Here is a 19,270-nt window from a genome sequence, read left to right on the forward strand (position 1 = left end):
TTAACATTCTTCCCTTGTTTGAGAAAACATTAGCGATAGCTACACAGCTTGTTCTTTATGTCAAACAGAATGTAAAAGAAGAATCACTGCTCTGTTCTTATGCTGAAATACATCAAATTAATCAGGTGATTAGCCAAAGCTTTTTACATTTAATATAAGACTCAGAAACACTTTTTGCAAGAAAACTCCTGGCACTCGTGTCCTAAGATCCTCATAGTTAACTGCAGGAGTCTGTCAAGCAAAATGTAAACTATCTCTAAACTATATTCGTCACTTCTTCCAGTTTGCTATGCTTTATTTTTCACGTAATAAATGAACAGGCAATATCATATCATCCAGACCTGATGCCTCCCATTACATTTTGGAAAATCTATGGGAGGGAACACCCTTTCTGTTCTTGGATGGAGATTGCTATCATCTTGTATTCCCATTAAATAATTAAAGCTTTCAACACACTCTCGTTTTATTCTAAACACAGCAGTAATTAAATATGTTTTCTAAAAATGACACAACTCTGTTTTCCCAGCACGTGCAAGCAGATCTAATGCACTGTCAGAACAGAGGAAGATTTCCCACCGCACACACAACGTGTTTGTGCGTGAAACTTCCTGCTGGAAACTTCCTGCGTGAAACCGTGACAAAACTTCCCACTTTGTTGGTTGCCGTAAACAGCTCGCACCCATCGTTTACACACAAAGCAACACCATCAGAAATGGTGACAGAAAACGTTGAACCAACCCCACCCTGAGATTTTCTGTCTTACCTTCCATCAGCATGCTGCCCCACACTCGCTATTGCATAAACAGCTGGTCAGGTTCGATTCATTTCTTTTAGCACACTCAAGATGCCTGCACAGGTAGTAAAAATCATTTTTTAAGTTCTGAGGTTCATGATAGTGGAAAGGTATCCCTTAACGTGCACGTTTTTCCTTCCTGTTCTGTTCATACATAGCATCCGAAAATGTCAAACATTAATGGGTACTGTTTCTCTGACTTAACCAAATTAAGGGTGCTTTAAGACAGCTGGGAAAGGGGGAATGTTTGCGCCAGGTTTGGGAAAGGATGTCTGAGAGACAAGCAAGCAGATAACTTATTTATGGAACCAGCAAAAGCAAGTGTATTTTACCTAGACAAGAGGTTACATCCGTACATATTCTAATGCGTTGTACATTAAACTCATCGGCTCCTGGCTTCCCTTGAATTCCTAATACCTGTTTTTCCAAAGATAGTTATATCACAATCTTTACGAAATACACATGCAAAGATAAAGTCATTATCGAGTGGGCACACAACAAGTAATCAGAATTACCTGCAGTTTCTGTTACAGTATGTCCCCTCTTCAAACAGGGCTGAAGATGATGAAAGTTATTTCCAAAACCAGTATTTCTTGTTTGCTACCTGTGCTGCACGCACTCCCTACTGATCAGCATTTCCATAACCTGATGGGTGATAATAAAACACCTTCAAAACCCCCAGAGAAGACAGTTCTCAGAGCACTCCACTGCCAGGAATCTCCACGCTCTGGCTGGAGCTCCCCACACGCGACTCGGTAGCCAAAGGGATGGGAAGGCCAGCCGAGAGCTCATCAACGTTAACTCGCAGTTCTGCGGCTCGCTGATGTGGCGCCCAGCAGTCACTCGCCCACTGCCTGGGAGTTTTCGATGCTTTGAACCTGCCAGTAGCTTCTTCCCTCTCCAAGGCTTGGCACTCTCCGTCCCCTAGCGCAGCGAGCCACGTGAGCAGCTCAGGATTACTGCAAACTCTCGCCTTTCATTAACGTGACAGGGTCTAAATAAATCTGTTCTCCAGAAAGTCACATCTGGTGCATTAACCTGGGCCCCCCTGACTACACTGCAGCTCTGAGTCAGTATTATTTAGTAACTAGCCTGTTTGTTTCAAGTTTTGGGGCTCATTTTAGAAAAACATGTACTGGAACTGTGTCTCCTGCAGTTTTACTGCATACTACTGTCTCTCGTTCAGGTCTCGGTGCTTTCAAATGGGCAGGCGCAGACAACAGCATCCCTGAGTGTGAAATGTTTGTTGCCTCTTTTAGAGCAAACACTCAAACAACCATCAGGATTTTTCTAGCAGGTAATGCCAGGGTAAGTCGCCAGACACATATTGTCCTCAAAACTCCATGCAATACCACATCATACCTTTTACCTATAACTGCACAAGTCCCTTTTTCCAGTAAGTAGCAGTCTGAAGTTCTTCCCTATGAGTCTTTCAATTTCTGTGCATCCAGGCTCCCTGGTAATACTTTTTCCTTAGCAGGCACCAAGAAAACTTTGTGCGTGCACAAGAAAGAATAGGCCAAAACAGTTATTTTCTGTTCTTTTGTGAGCCACTGGGAATTTGTCAAAATTTTTCCCTATACAGAGGCACACTTTGATTCAAAAAGAGGCCAGGTACTAATTAAAAAGCCTGTGTGGGGCCATCAGCTGGTGTTCAACAACATTTTTACATCTCAATGGGTATTTGTTACCAATGCCATATCCTATGTCAATAGATTGTTAGCTGTAATCAGATACGAAATCTCATTTGCAAAGACTGCTGCATCCCTGAGATCAATACCTTGTCTTCCCCTTGTTGCCGTGGAGCTGGAGTTCATGAAATGCATTATATACCCTGGAGGCAAAGCGGTATTTCAGAGTACTTCAACATAACGTACAAAAATAATTTCAAAATATACATACGTGTTGCTGTCATTTCCCTGTAGGAGACAAAGAACAACTCTACGAGGCGGACAAAATTACCTGAGTGCTTCTCCCAGTACCCAGAACTCCACCTTCCCAGTGAGAAGGGAGGACGAAGCTGGCTGCCTACCTTCTGCGGATATTTATAAAGCCCGGCCCAGAACAGGAGATGCTGCCACAGTAGAACACAGTTCTATGTCAAGCTGTACTTAAGATCCCCATCAGAGAGAACAAAAAGAGTGTGCGTATTTCTATACTCACATGCATAAAAAAGATCTTGCCTACTTTTTTAAAAAGAACCAAGGAGAAATGGGGAAATATTTTTGTTGCCAGACAAACTAGGACTTATATGACCTGCATAAATGTCGTTGAGACTGGCCATGACCATGAATTAGAAGCACATCAGAATACAATGCGCAAGACTCAATGTTAGAATTTTCTGTCGTTCCACTCCAAGTCTCTCAACATTCTGTATTTTCAAAGTTCCAGTCACAGAGTCAAACAGTGAAGAAATCTTCTCCGCTTTCACTATAATTATTGAACTGTCTCGCAGACGGAAGGTGAAAGAACTTGACCCATCTTGCACTTAAAAACTCAAACTGGAGGGCAAATTTTTTTAAAAAAAATAATTAAATTAATCAAAGCGCACCTCAGAAGGCATAATTTTTAAAGTCAATGTTGTGGTTTTTTCAGTAACTTGACAGCTGCTTTTTAAATGCTTGAGGGGTCAGCCATACCACAGACAATCCACTCTAGTAGATCAGCATTTCTTTAAAAAGAGTCTTTCAGTCTCCAGATTGACTGCATACACACAGCCTAATTTAGGTACGGTTGCCCTTAAAAACCCAAACAAATAAAAAAAAACAACCAAGAAAACCCACAAAGAATGGCAAAACCCACCATCTTTTGTATAAAACAGCACAGGCCAGCACTAGGATAAGCTACTGCCACATAATGGATGAGACAAATGGCTGGAAGAAGCCATCAGAGAGCCTGGAATTAAAAAGATGGAGAAATCCTTTTGGGAGCCCTGGTAATTTTATTCCGATCTCTCTAAATTAAGTGTTATACTCACTCTGTTCAAGCACAGGACTATGAGTCAGCGCTGGACCATACATTACTCTTCACTTCTCTCACTCATAAAGAGAAATGCGTCACGTATGAGCTCATCACGTGCCCTGGCCAGCCTCAAGCACAGGCAGAAGAAATGTAACATCAACAGGCAGGGAAAAAGTCAAACCCCTCTACGTGGGACAACGGTGAGATGTTTTGACCACACACATTTCAAATCAAATTGCAAACTTATAAAATATCAGCCTACTGCATTAGGACACCAAACAAGTACATAAAAAAAGATACTCAGGCTATTTCCACAAACTTATTTTCCATTCCCTTAAGAACGGGGGGGGGGGGGGGGGGGGGAGGTATAACACATTCACACACATATTACCTTTTTCACTCTACTACTAGACGTACACATAATTGTAATAACATCACTATCTCCCCAAGGTACCGCAGGCACCTAACACAGCTGCATGACAATTTTAAGACAGGCGTGTTTCATGCAACTTCATCTCATTCCTCAATCTAACATTTGCTCACAAAAAGCAAGTCAGGTCTGTCAGTAAAACAGTTATGAAGAAACAAAAATAGGAAATATAGTTATATACCTCATGGTACTGCAGATACTTTCCCCCTTCTCATTTAATCTGTGTCAGATGCCCGGTTGTGCCATTTGCCAGGAGAATAAATGTATCAGCCTCACCATACATAGACCCAAGGACTGAACACAAAAGGAAATGCAGAACTGAAAATAAACTGAAATTTTCTGTCGTTCCTTTCTGCCACAACAATTTATGAGGCATGAAAAGAGTCAAAGAGAAACCAGAATAATAGTTCACGGAATCAGCTTTAACTTTTTTCCTTTTAGTACTGTTTTTCTGAAATGCAGCATCAGTGCTACATTGTGTTAGCACCCAGATAGCAAGGATTTTTAACATCTTTACTACTGATCAAAAAAGCAGAAAGGACTGAAGAGGCCCAGGAGGAGGTTTCTGCCCTGTGAACTAGCATCATGTCCTTATGCTGTTGTTCTTGATGACACTGAAATTTACTTTTATGTAGCACTTTTCAGTAACCCACTGTGTCATTAAAGCTATCTCCACAAAATTCAGAGAAAAACTGTGTATTAAAATCACTACGTGGTACCCAATTCTCCTCAAGGATCATGCTCCAGGCTGTACGAGTCATTTTGGAGAGATCACCGATGGAGCACAGGCACCCATAATCTGTGGAACCACGAGACTTCTACATGGATACTTTATTTTTCTATATATTTGTTGTTGTTTTGGTGGCCCTAGATAACCCATTATGGCTTTCTGAACAAACACAAATTTCATCTTCAAAGTAGCAAGGCTGAAAGACTTGATTAGAGAGACCTAACAGCACTTCCCTCCGCCCTTGCAAGTCAAGTCTTCACTGATACTTTTTCTGTCTGCAAAACTACTGATCAGGATTCTTCAACATTATGTACTTTGACAGGACTCCACATTAGGTGCCAGATTTCAGGAGCAGCTGCATTCCAGCTGGCAGAGCTACAATGCTCTTCCCTGTACAGTGGGCAGCCAAGAAGGTTCAAGCAATTCCAGCCCTCCGCTTTCTGGTGGCTTTCCTGGCTGTTTTCTGTGTAAATGCGGTCAAGTACACATTCCGTTGTTCAACTGACTGCACGTTGACTCATCTGAAAATAATTTAGAGGATTTGTAATTATCTTTGCTCTGACATTTCCCCACCAAAAAAGAAAAAGAAATGAGAAATAAGGAAAATCACAGTCAAGAAACTGAATTCAATATTCCTTGATCTCCACAAGGTCCTGTGACCAAGAAGTTCAGATTTTCCCTTGCCACATCATATTAGCGTTTCTGACCTGGGCGTGTAACTGAGTAACCAGTTTTCAGGGGACTCATGTTCTCTCCTGAAGTTCATAAGCAGCAAAAACGAGACCAGTACTCGCTGCTTGCGCACCCAGGGGCTCCGCAGACCTGTTGTTAGAGGGACGATGACCACAGCAGCAAAGCACCTCCACTTTGCAGAACGCGGAGAAACCCCAAAGGCAGAAAGGAATAAAGCAATGAATAAAAGTAGTTTCAGATTTTGTATGTGACTTTTGAGGTTTAAGAGTATCTAGAAATTGTATTTTAAATGAGAAAAGAGGTAATCCTGAGCTTAAAAAGCAATAAAAGTGACTGGGAGAGGTCAGCGTAAACAGGGCCAATAACAGAACACAACATTGTATTCAGGGTCTGTCCGCATCTGGAATTATTTGTCAGCAGCTGTTCCTGAGAAGTTCCATGTGTGGTCAAGCCCTTGAAAGGGAGAATGTATTCAATACCAGAGACATTTGCTAGAGAAAAGGTTTCTGTGTGATTCGCGGGTCTCCAATGTTTGTTAACGTAGGTCAGAGCGTGGAGAAAAGAGGTATTATTCCTGCAAGTAATCAGTCCTATACACAAGCCAAAAAGCAACGTCTCCACCAAGCTAACTACTGCTCAAGAACTGGAGAAAAGCCATTTTTGTCAGTTGGAGAGACACCACTGGGAAATTGGGGAAAAACTAATTAAAAATCAGGCATGCACCTTATTACACAGTAGGGGCTGTGAGCTACGGAGGTGCACAGCGAGCTCCAACATGGAGGCTGGCGGAGATTTCCAAAAAATATGTACTGCAGCTGTTAACATCTCAACAATAATAAAGGCACTGGGTAAAGAAAGCACAGAATCACAACACTGCTTCAAAATTAATACTGAGTTGTGGTTTTGTTTGTTCATTTTTAAATAAGACTATGCAGCTTTCTCCATTCTGGTTTTAGAAAAAGCTCCTAATTTTGCACTCTAATCAATCAATCATGGATGCTTTTATAAGCAAGGGAAAATGTAATTCAGGTGTCAGTCGGCATTCCAAAATCAGACTGTGGGCTATGCCAGTCAAAACCAACAAACTTACTGCCGGTTAGCCTGAAGCAGGCGAAGAAAGCAAAGGCAAGGAGGCGAGTACCAAGTGCTTCAACACAATGCATACACACCATACCTAACCGGGGAAAAAGGGGAGAAACTGGTTTGTCTAACATGGCTTTTTCCCCACAAGAACTCCACTTGTGGTGCTGGGAGCTGTCACAGCAGTTTTTCCAGGAGCACAATTATCTCCCTGTGAAACTTGCTTCCCTCTTCAGTGTCGCAGGGGGGGAGGAGGGAGGTGTTTGTCTTTTCTTTCCAATAATGAACCCCCTGGCTGGCAGCCTCAGCATCTCTTCTCTGTTTCTTAAAATCACGCTGGCTCCAAGGCTACAGATTGAAGCTTCAGCTACTCCATCATCCCAGCAACCAAATCTATAACATCTCAGATAAAGAACAACTCTTAACTTTGCCAGCGCAGCCCCCGTACGAGAGCAACAGAGCTCTCACACTTTCACAGCTTCCCATGGGGATTTCGGTATCAGATATGGAAGCGATCAGAAGCTTGTTAATCTCATTATATTGCCCCTGCAAAAAGCTACGAGCAACCGTGGCAGTATTAAACAAATCAGTTTGTAGACGAAAAAAGTCAACACAGCTTTGGTTAACCTTCTGGGCACAGATTTAATGGCTCTCTGCAACCACAAATACTAGGATGCTGATATCTTACATTGGCCTTGTTTCCCTCCATCATTAATAGGGAACGGAGATTTTCAGTCTATGAAAACCTAAGTATTTTCATGTGTGCCCATAAGCAGTTCCCTTGGTAGTTTAAGAAGCTGGGAAAGTCCCCATTCAAAGGGAAGCTGTCAACACTGCATCAAATGAAACTGCAAAATTAAGACATCATCGTAGTTTCCTCCTCCTGTTTTACTTTTTGCAACCCGTGCCTTGTTTCTGGCTAGGAAAGCACTCCGTCTAGTCTGCTTTTCTTTCAGTGTACCGTATGAGATCAATTTAACTTTAGAGAATTTTCAAATCTGCTTCTAGGCTTTGGCTGTTCCCCAGGATGAACGCTACCAAGAGTTGGTTTCAAAGTAGGTTTTGCTTATGCAAAAGCACATTAAAGGTAGTCTTCGGGAGCTGGGACGGCTTATGGCATTATTCTCAAAGGAGAATGTCAACGTTTAAGTTTCAAACACATAAGGAAATGTGTTAGGCCACATGGCTGAGGTCAAAACTCTCTATTACTTCAAGTGCAGCAAGGGCCTTGCCGTGTGTTTGATGCCATACAAAGTTCCAGTTTTAATGTCGTATCGTTAATGGAAGACATGAAAATACTGCATCTCTCCCCATCGCTCTGAATTACAAGATTTTCTCAGAAACCACACAAAAAACGTAGTAGTAACTAGTTCAGTGCTCTTTTTATTTACCTTTTGACTCTTGATTTCACATTGTATTTTGATACGGTTCTCAAAATTTTTCTCCTAGCACATCTTTATTTAAAAAACAAACAGTTTTTCATGAGTCACTGTAGGCACATGCACTTAAAATAGCTGGATATTATATGTAAATAATGTTTAAAAGAGCATGATGTGCATTGGTCCAGCACACTTACACTCCTAAAATATAATTCAGCACACTGACAAGCTGCAAAGAGACAGAATATATGTTTACAAATTACATTTATCTAATACAGCAAGTAAAGCTATTCCATTAAAGTACCATTAAGAGAAAACAAAGTACAGAGAACAACAGAGTGAAGAGGCTTGGAAGTTCTGTATTTGTGTTACGTCTTGTTATGTTTCACTTTTTTAAAAGGACAAAACCTTCTGCAATACACACATGAAAAAGTGTGGCCAGAAATTAAAGCATGTTTGCATGGTTAAAATACCCCTTAAGGGATGTAATCTCATCTGCTACATTTCAATCCTGAACAAGGTTTGGAGCACTAATTTATAAACCCTGGGGGGAAAACGTTGAGAAATCCTTGACTATTCAATAGCATTGCAAATAGGAAAATTGCTGTATAATACATAATGAAAAGAAGAAAACACACATCGCTGGAGTTCATTAGTGTGTCACATTTGGTTTACAACAGGGAGCTACACCCAGAGACTCAGATTAAGTGGAGAGTCGTAACAACAGGACTGCCCCCTCCAAGAGTGGTTAAATCCCATCAGGACTACGCACTGCATTAAATTCATCTGCCAAGAGAAAACAAGCCATTACCACCGCCTGTGTATCAGCTCGATGTCCAACAAAGCCATCATCTTATTTCAGCAAAAGCAATAGGATGCTTGTGCTCACCCAGCTAAAATTGCCCCCAGCTTGAACTGTCTAAATTAAAAAACAAAGAGCTGTGTTAAACCCTTGGCATGCTAACATAACGAGGGCTTTCTAGTCTTTAGCATTATGAGAAGTGTCACGTTAAGAGTCCTTCCCCAAGTTTGACTAACCAGAGATTTCAGACCTCCACAGAGCTTCAACATGAACCCACAGTAACTGTAAATATGGAACCCAACAAGCGGTAACACACTGTCATCTTCTGGATGCTTCAGAAGTTTATTCAGCCATGGGACTTCCTGAAAGGGAACGCAAGGCTGGACAATCCTTTGTAAGTCAGAGTGGAGGCCATGAGGATTACCCAACACACAGAGGCTGCTTCTGGCCCAGGAAGCTGAAGGGGGGTCACGCCTGGCTCTGCCGAGCACGGTGCTGCCGTTACAACCACCGCCTCCTGGAAGTGAGCGTGGTCTTTGCCACCACAAAGCACCTCGGACCAGACACCGGCTGCTGTCAGCTTTGAAAAACTACTGTAACAGATCTTTTATGAGTATTGAGCTTATACTGCTGTTTTAGCCAAAGAAGGAAGAAAAGCAGATTAGATTAGGCATTGCGTAAGAAAAGGCAACTAACGGAAAAATAGGTATTGAGTCACCTTGAGGTATCTCCAGAGGTGCTGCAGTAACAAACTCCACGTTCAGTTTCAGAAGGAATGAACACAGGATTTAAGAAAAGCTAGAAAATACATGGCGCTCCAAAGCAAGGGTACTACGTTCAAATTCCTCCCCCTTTTCACCCCATCATCCCCACTCCAAACCATACTCTTGCCCCCACCATTAGGCCAGGACAAAGCAGCAGGCATGAGCATGAAATGGACAGAAGTGCTGAGGTTTATATTTTAATTTGCTTTCCAGATACACACTTCAAACATGTTTGCAGGCTCTTCTCAGCAAGCAGTACACAGAAAGCTCCTTCAACAAATAAACTAATAAGAACAACGAACAGTTAAGCAGGAACAGTATGTGGCCATTCTAGGAAAGTGAGGAGATGCCTACTGTAGTTCTCAGCCCTTCCAGGGCATCCTGTTACTATTTCCAATACACATTCATTCAAAAGAATGTACTAAAGGTGTACATCTGCCCCTTTTTTTGCTTTTTACATGAATACACATTGAAATCTACCCTGTTCTGCCTCTAACAGCTAAAGAGCTGCCTGCTTTGGTCTTTCTCCTCATGATTGTGAGGCTCAGACCCCGTCCCAGTTCTTCTGTTTCCTGTCCATCACATCCACCATTTCAAAGTCACCTTGTTTCTCCCTTCCACCAGGTATTCAGAGGGGGTTTTTTTCCACCTTTTCTCCAGACTGATAATGGAATGGAAGCTGGGAATAACATTCCTTTTTATGACATCGAACCGTTGGTGAAAAAATAGGGGGGTTACTTTCCTTTAATGATCACCGTCAGGAACAGAATATGGAAACATTCTGATCCCTGATATCAGGGCCTGAAGTTTTCATAAAGTATCAAACAATAAGAAGAAACACAGTTCAAAGAAAAAAAAAAAAGATTAAACCAGAAAGCTTGACAAAGGGGGATTAACCGATTATTTTTTTAATCTTCATATAAATAGTGAAGATGTCACACAGTATATGCGATATGCTGGCTGCTGCAAGAAGACCTGGGGGGGGGGCAAAGGACGTGCTCACTAGTGCTCTGATAAAATTGTCCCCTCCTTCCGTATGAACAGACACAGGGATTTTTTCCACAGAAAGCATCCTGGGGATGCTGGAGAGAGCCCACTGCTCGCCCCTGGAGCGTGGGAAGGCTGTGTACGAGAGGAGCCAGAGGTCAGGAATAAAGGAATAAAGGCAGTTCTGCAGTCCCCGGGCAGCTCTAGCAGAGGCAGCGCTATGACACGCCAAGTCACCCAGAACTGGTTATGCATAACATAAATCACCCAAGACTGGCCTGGAAGATGCTATCTATCCAAAGTAACATACACCGCTCTGCTGTTTGTGCTGTGACCCGGCTGTCCCTTAGAAGAGCTGCTTTTTCACAGGCTCTCAGGGAGTTGCTGTTTTCTTCCAAAAAGCTACTGCTACAGGTAGGGCAAGGATTCTCCAACCCTTAGATATTCCGCTCAGAACATTACTTTTTTCCTGAAGAACATATGCATCAGCAGTTTATTCTGTCTCGATTTACTTTTACATCAATAATCAGAAACTCCTCTGCAGTCCAAGTATCACTCAGGAGCACTGGACTGATAGTATGAAGTTAAAAGTACTTCTATAATCCTATTAAACACCAGTCTTGTTTCTAAGAAACAATACAATTTTTTATCTCTACACTGAAAAGCAAGACACTGAGGGAACATGAGTAAAAGGTCTCCCCTTTGGAGAGCCTAATAATAAGCTTCAGAGAACATAATAAGCTAATGTGAAGTTCTGTCATGCTCTGGACTACCTGCACAAGCAGAAAAAGGAAAGGGAAAAAAAAAAAAAAAAAGAAAAAGAAAAAGAAGGACTGTTGCTGCCAGAACTAGAACATACTTAGTCTGCAGACTGCACTAAAATACAAGATCCATTTGGAAGAAAAATGCATAGGTTGTATCAAATCATTACTAAACTTCATTTGCCTTTAGCCACAGACCTGATATTCCACACACTGACACTGCCACCTACTCACAAATGCCAGTTTTCATTCGGAGCAAGCTCCCCACATGCCCAAGAGAATTCACACCAAACAATCCTACAGTGCTCCTATTTACAAAGTGTTCTACAGCATGTGTATTCATGGGTGACAATATATTGCATATTGTGCTTTTTCTGTCACAAAGGAAGTCGGAGTGTAAAGGCTTAGCATTAGCACACCATACACATTTTTAAACACAGTTTTGTTTCTAACTCAAATCACTCAATAGCTTTCTCACAGTACCCGAGGCACTAGGTAGTACAACGAGAAGATACTCAGTAGCAGCTTTCCTAAGGATAAATACTTCAAGAAAGAAAGAAAATGCAGACAAATTCAGAGAGAATTTTGCACTGCTGGTGGGAGCTACGCTCCTTTGGCTTCTGGCAGTGTAAGCTGAAGTGGGTGGAGTTAGCATAAATTATCAAGATTTTGTTGATAATATATTATACAGTGAAATAAGCAGCCATGCCTCCAGCTTCCAGCAGCTATCCTCATAAATAACTTTTAGTTTAGCAGAAACAGCCTTGATCTGTAAACCAGGTAGGTGGAAAGCAGCATGCCCAAGACAGCAAGTTTTAAATTATACTGGTTCCCCAACTCCCTTACTTTTTTTTTTTTCCCCCCACCAGTAAATATTTATGCACTCTCAGCCCTGAAGTAGAAAATCTCAATTGAACCGCAACAGCACTAGGCTTATTTCATATCAGCCACAGCACAAATCCAAGCCTAGGGTGAAGGAGACGATTTGCCATGAAGATAATCAGCAGTGTCTCATTCCACAAGAATTTTAACTACATGATAACCTGGCCCTCCAGAACTATTGCTCCTAAACCCATACCATATCAACAGCACTTAGTTATCCATTAGAAAGGAAAAAAAAACCAAAACCATGGAAAAAAAACCACAACGATGCTCAGCACAGAACCCTTGTGACTACTGCTCTTTTCATGCAGCCAAAGTACAAGAGTCTGGTCTACTCGCTACGGACAGGTTCTATTACATTTTTTATTTTAAAAAAATGCACATTTCAGTCATGCTAATAACCACATTCTGCATACTTTACCCGAAAATGCCTCAAGGACCACTGTCACATGAACAACGGGATGCAAAATTACACTTTGTCTGCTTTCTACATGCCAGCGTAACCTACACGGTGTAATCTGATTGAAGGAGATAATTAACCCTTCTCCATTCAAATACTCAACCACTTAAAAGATACACCGTCATATCCATATGCTTAAAAATACACTAAAAATTAAAATGAAGTTGCATTTGCTACATGAAAATGACACGCTTGCCTTTTTTAAATCATGCTTTACATTGTTATTAGACATTGCTGGCTACGACCAACTGTGAAACAATTACATTCCTCTGAGATACGGTAGCGTTTTAATACTCCATTTATGAGAAAACCGGGTTAAAAAAAAAAAAGGGGGGGGGGGGTAAAGAAAAAAGGAAGAAAGCATCTCAGAGGAGCATTTACCTCTGGGTGATTTATTGATAGTACTGACCTTTCGGATTCATCAAGATTCCTCCCAGCTCCGAGGGCTCCCGCAGCCAAGTGCCGCGCAGACACCGCTGGAGGCGGCAGCAGCTCCGGTCCCTCCCTCCATGCTGCGCGCACACGCACACGCTCCGCACCGCGCCCCCCGCACCCCGGCTCTGCGCAGCCTGCCGGCGGGGAGCGGGGCAGGGGAGGGGGCTGAAGGCCGAGGCTGCCCCCCTTCCCTACCTCCCCACCTTCCCTACCTCCCTCCCCCCCGACCCGCTCACGGGCTGGCTCCAGCGCCAACTGCGCCCGGAGCGGCTGGAACGCCGGATTTACCCCCCCAGAAAAAAGGTAGGTATGTACGAACGAAAAGCACAAAACAGCTGGCGATTGTGGGTTCCCATCCCGCCTTCCCTCGCTAGCACCGGCTCGTGTTTTCCTGGAGGCATTTCAGCTGTAACCCTTTCCGAGCTGGACGAGGGGAGGGAAGGAAAAGGCATTTCTTTGTCCTGGGCACCTCCTACCCTGCCCCTCGGATCCAGGGATGTTCTCACCCCTACATAAAGCTTCAGCATCTCTGACGCCAGTGACCACTAGGAGTGATAAAAGCAGGAGCCTATTCCCAGTTCTGCCAACTGATAACCTTGGATATGCCTTGATAAGGTATTTGCAGTTCTGCTTCCTCCTTTTTGAAAACAGGGTAATACTGGGCTCCCACAGGAGACTTGCAAGGCTTAATTTATTGCTGTGTTTATGCAGCCAGTTTCAAAAGGAGCCGTGTAAAAAACAACACTACATTTTCCAGTTTCTATACAAAACCATAAATAGGAAATAAGTAGTATTACCCAACTTTCAAATCCCATTAAAAGCCTGAAATCTTTCATCAGACCACCACTGCAGCAGTCTAGATGATTAGATATCCGTAAGAGGCAATGAGGTCTAGCAAATAAAGAGGAGAGCTTGGATGATGGATGACTGGCTTTCAGTCCTGGCTTTGCCATTAGCTTGCTGTGTGACCTTGATCAAGTAGTTTTAATCTTTCTCTGTTGGTACAAAACGTAGAGAGGATTCACACTTCTGTACAACGGCCTAAGTTGTTGGGGTTATTACTGCTACTACTTGCTGAAGCTCTAGCTCCAACACGCAGGCTGTAATTTCTAACTAACAATATGAGATACTGCCCGGACACAGCCCATGGAAACTCAACATATAATCTAAAGGCACCTGAATTCTGCACATAGCTCCTTTCCACACAGTAGGACTGCTGAGGATGTTTGTGCTTATCAGCTGTAAGTGAAGATTCCAGGTATATAAAATACCATATGCTCTTCAGACTCAGTGAGGTACCAAGTTTAAAAAGACAAAAAGATTGGGGGGTGGGGGAGATCACCTTTTTTTGTTTAAAATTCCACAGAGGAGGCTACACAACCCCAACTTACACAAAACAGTTGTGCAACTTAGTTTTAAATGGTCAGATCAACGTTGTTCGCCAAATGCTGTACAACTGAGTGACAATAACCTCATTAATTAGACCTAACGCATAAGGACACAGTCACACCAAGCATTAGTTCAGCAGTTACAGAAGGGGAAGATGCAAGCTTGGCAAAGTGTGAGCAAAGTCAAACAGGTTATACCTGCTCTGTGCCTAGAAAGCCTAATGATTGCTTCTAAATCCCTTTCTCCCAGTGCTAATTTTTCTTTGTTTCACCAAAACAGACATGCAGGAATGGGACAAGCTAAAGATAGAAGAACTGAATGGGAAGCAACATGCCTGTTCAGAAGGAAACCATTCTGACTTTGCATCAGTAGCTGCCGGGCTTCGAGAATTATTACACTTTTCCTTCGCCCTCGGCCATCCCCACCTGCAGCTCTGCGGCAGAGACCAAAGCACACCGGATTCATCTCAGGGACTGTATCCCTCAGCTTGTGGTTTTGACCTTCTGACTTGAGCCAATAATTCAACCTGAGTCAAACTTCACAACAGGAGAAAACAGAAGCACACTGCAAAAGTGAAGGTGTTTGTGCAAGATGATGGGGACAAAGCCAGGGACAGAACTTTGCGGTGGTCCAGGACCCCAAAGCACTGGCATTAATGAGAACATGAGGTAAAAAAAACCTGTGGAAATTCACCACCCAGCTTCCTACAATAAAATACTGGGCTGCACCCCGAGGTAACCACAGACAGCAAAACTTAAGCCCGGCACCACAGCTCCTAGCCCCAGTGCTTCAATCCAAGCTGAAAGGAACAGTAAGGAACACAAAGCAAAAAACAAAGCTATAATAAAGTGATAAAGCATAAAAACTCAACAGATACTGTCCACACTGCATCTGTTCTAGCTTAAGGTCTACTACTGCGCTCAACAGCGCAGTGGAAGTAGCTGTAGGGAAAAATTTAAGCAAATGTATTTATTGTACAGCTGTGAAAGAGGCTCTTGCCAACTAACTGGAACCAATTACTATTACAGAGAACATTTACTAGCACACAGAAGTTCAGCATATCCACTACCAAAAGCATCCAGTTGTTTGGGGCACAGCACAAGATTAAACCCTACTGTTGCTTTTCATGCTTTTACAACAATATTGCTGCCAGCCATGCCAAGAGATTATCATCTCCAGCTCCTCCTTTCAGCTCTTTTGTCTTCATCCAATACTACCTGTTGTTTTTCATTCTGACTGTACATTCACCAAGGCCAGAGACTCTTTCTTGCTTTTTATTTATCCATTTTTCAGTACAGCACAGCTTTTTTTTCCAAGACCAGAGCTCTGGATTCTATGTTAAACAATAATAATAATTTTGTTTCACAGCTAACAAGTATTCACTAGTTATTAAAGAAACACTGCTGTGCACATTTAAGTGTCACATTTTGAAAAGGTCTTCAAGACATCTCTTAGAAGACCAGGCTCAAAACTGTGTTGTGGTTTGATGTAAACTAACACAGCTTTACTGCACATAAGCTTTATTATTTCTGCTGGAGACAAGTTCTGACACTAACGGATCATTTTTCTAATGCAGACAAGATCTGGCCTCCAGTCAGCTATACTTCATCCTTATTCAGGGCTTAAATTATCATGATAATAGCAAAACAAAATTAAAATTTTGACCCAAATTGTGCTTTGTTTTCTCTGTGTGTGGTTTGGTGGGTTTTTTTGTTGTTTTGGGTTTGGTTGTTTGTTTTTTTTTTTAATTAAGAGAAGAGAGCAGAATGCTATCACTAACTGCAAGCTCCAATTTGCTGTTAAATTAGCAATGGGCTTGGAAACATTTTATCTCTTAATCCTTGGGGTAACAGAGGGTAGTGTAGAATCAAATTTAAGAACAAATCTCCAATCTGGAAAGCTTCTTTATGACACAGTTGCGCTCATGACCAACTTACTAACTTCCAGGGTGATACAGCTCACAAGAATGATAATTAGATTTACATAATGATTCAGCTTTCTATACCTAAATAAACTTTGGGAAACTGCAACAAGAACTCCTGCTTCAGACAATTCTCCCCCAACAGAAACTTCTGTCAACCACTTAAAGAATAAGATTATCCAACTTGAATACCACTTGTCACCTCTGCCAATGCATTCCGTCCTGCTTTGATAGCTTCTCCTTTTAAACACCGTTCCATTCAAAATAATAAATACATTGAGCATGAGCTGATTTTAAATTTAACATCTTCAACTGCTTGAGGTTGTCTAGGTAAAAAAACAGCAAGGATGCTGCAAGACAGTCTTCCTCCCTTGCTCTTAGCATAACTTTTCATCATTAAATTAAAAATGGATCGCAGTTAATAATGTACGCACAACAAGATAATGTAGGACTGCTTTTGATTCCAGGAGCAAATGAATTCAATGGGAAAATATTTCAATGTTGAAATTTGTTTGTTTTTTTTTTTAATAAACAATTTGAAGCAACACCATTCACACAGTATATATTAAAACCACAGTCTGAGCTGAGGCATTGCTCAATAGGCACTGAAGCAAGTTTGGGAAACATGAAGACCAACTGGACAGCTGGGACCATGAAACTAAAATATTTAAAAGACAATCTTGCTGCCGGCCCAAGATGAGAACTATTTCATTGCTAATTGATGACATAGGTCACAAACTGCTCTCTACTGAAGCATACGACAGGACATTTGCCTTCTCTGAGCCACAGAGCACAGTCATTCACAGCCTGTTCAAATCTCATCTTCTATGAAAAATGTTTTGTGTTATTGTTTTTTTTTTTAATATACCGGAAAGACTTGGTGAATCATAACAGAAGAAAGAGACAACCAGACTGCAATTTGTGACTGACAAAACATATGTAAAAGCCTTTCAACTCTTCACCACATCAGATGCTCCTTTTGTATGGTTAAAGTTAAATGAATTTCTGAAAGGCTGGTTTAAGCCATGCCTTCTCCATGAGGACAACATAGATGCTGAGCAGCCTGCAGCAGAGACCTTCCAATCCCTGTCTAAAAGGGAGTTTGCATTCCTGCACATTCTCCCATACAAGAACTATGCTCAAGGCTCTACTTAAAATACAAAAGCCATTGCCACTACTGCACACCTCCACAATTAATCACCTTCAAAGGCCATTTATACAGCTATCTATTATTACACCTCCATGACAGCTATTGCCATGCTGAATTCCTCGGTGTAGACCTTGTTCTTTTGATGACCAAACTATAATCTACTGTGGGAATATTACCTATTTCTATTTCTCTAAAAATAAAGTGCAGGGTATACACGTATGTGGTATCAGGGGAAGGAGATGAGGAGAAACAATTTAGGATCTCAAGGAATACCTCTGATCAGGACTGCAAGAACAACCTCCTCTTGCACTGGGTACATAACATGGAACATCTTCAACTCTCAACCAAGGTTTGCTTTGTTTTGGTTTTTTTTTTAAGGTGTCAAATACAGTTTTCGTTACAGCACAGGATATCCAAGGAACATTCATCAGCACAGCTATTGCTAGAGATGCCAAGCAAGCATGTAGGATGGACAGTGTCCTGCCTTCTTTGTTGCAGAACAAACTAGTAGACTGCAACAGGGCTTTACCCTTGGTCAGATTCTACCATCTGTGCTGTATCTCCTTCCTCCAGAGGTCAGGCCACACTGCTGCTCCTCCATCTGACCCCCTCTCCCACCATCCTCAGGGCTATTTAACCACTTAGCGGGAACAAGCTACACCTGCACATCGTCCAGGTCAACCAACCCACCGCCTCTGAGGCAAGGCCACAGCTGCATGTTATCAGTGCTAATCAACCCACCGCAGTCACTCCTCTACACCTCCCCACCCCTAAGACCTTCCTGAGACCAGGTTGAGCCATCAGTCACAGCGCAGGTGCCGTACCTGTGCAAAGACCAGTAGCATCCAGACAGCACGACAGGTTTTATGACACTTTTTGCAGTAAAGACTGACATATCCAGAATCAAACCCACACTAAAACTTTTAAATCCTTTCTTATCTGAATTTTGTACCATGAAAGTACAAGTGTAAAACGACAATAGGACGCTTATACTTTAGCTTGACTAGCACCAACGTGAGAAGAGGAAGCTAAGGAGCAGGCACTTAGCTCTAAATCCTGCATGAGACACGTGGCATGTGTTTATAAGTCATGAACCATAATCTTCGCTGGTGGAATCCCTGCCAGGAGTAGAAGAAATAGGTAATCCCTGCAACTTATTGTTAGCGAAACCGTATTTCAAAGTAAAGAGGAACCAGCCTGGTGAAGCAGACACTAAACTAGATGACTAATTTCAGTATTCCCACACTGCTTTTCTTCCCCCGTCAAACTGTCTGAGCAAGCTGCCGCTCAGGACAAGTTTATGCTTGTGTAGATGCTTCGCAATGCTGTGTCTGAGGTGTGGCTGTGCAATCCACCTGCTCCTACTCAGCACCGTCAACACCTAAGCCACCTGCCCTCTAGGGAATGAGGAACACAGCAGGGGAGGGAGCGTGTACTTGAAACATATTCCCCTCAAATGGGTCTTGAACATGGAAAGAAAGAACTCAGCATTACAACAGAAACAGCAAGCTTCGTTAAATATTTACGTTTTCAGAAGTTAGCTATGTAGAAATGGACCATCAGACTCACAGCTGCTCAGGAGCAGTTCATGCCTTGTTTCCACTTCATTATTAGATCAAGACTTGAAAATCTGTCTCTCAAAGCCTACAGAAA

At 42.2% G+C, this 19,270-nt stretch overlaps 1 protein-coding gene across 6 annotated transcripts in view; it reads right to left on the bottom strand.

Moving 5' to 3' along the window:
• Window positions 1–19,270, bottom strand: part of ARHGAP32 (Rho GTPase activating protein 32) — a 259,498-nt gene that overhangs the window by 174,749 nt on the left and 65,479 nt on the right. The window contains exon 1 of one of the 6 annotated variants that reach the window (XM_080366614.1): window positions 13,132–13,556. The exons of 3 other annotated variants lie outside the window; for them this stretch is intronic. The gene's annotated coding sequence lies outside the window, so the exon portion shown is untranslated. Of the gene's footprint in view, window positions 1–763; window positions 4,073–13,131; window positions 13,557–19,270 lie in introns of those variants that run through there. 2 more of the 6 variants (XM_080366609.1, XM_080366611.1) reach the window with 2 other exon arrangements.

This window comes from Falco punctatus (assembly GCF_963210335.1).
Source record: "Falco punctatus genome assembly, chromosome: 16".
NCBI classification, from domain to species: Eukaryota; Metazoa; Chordata; class Aves; order Falconiformes; family Falconidae; genus Falco; species Falco punctatus.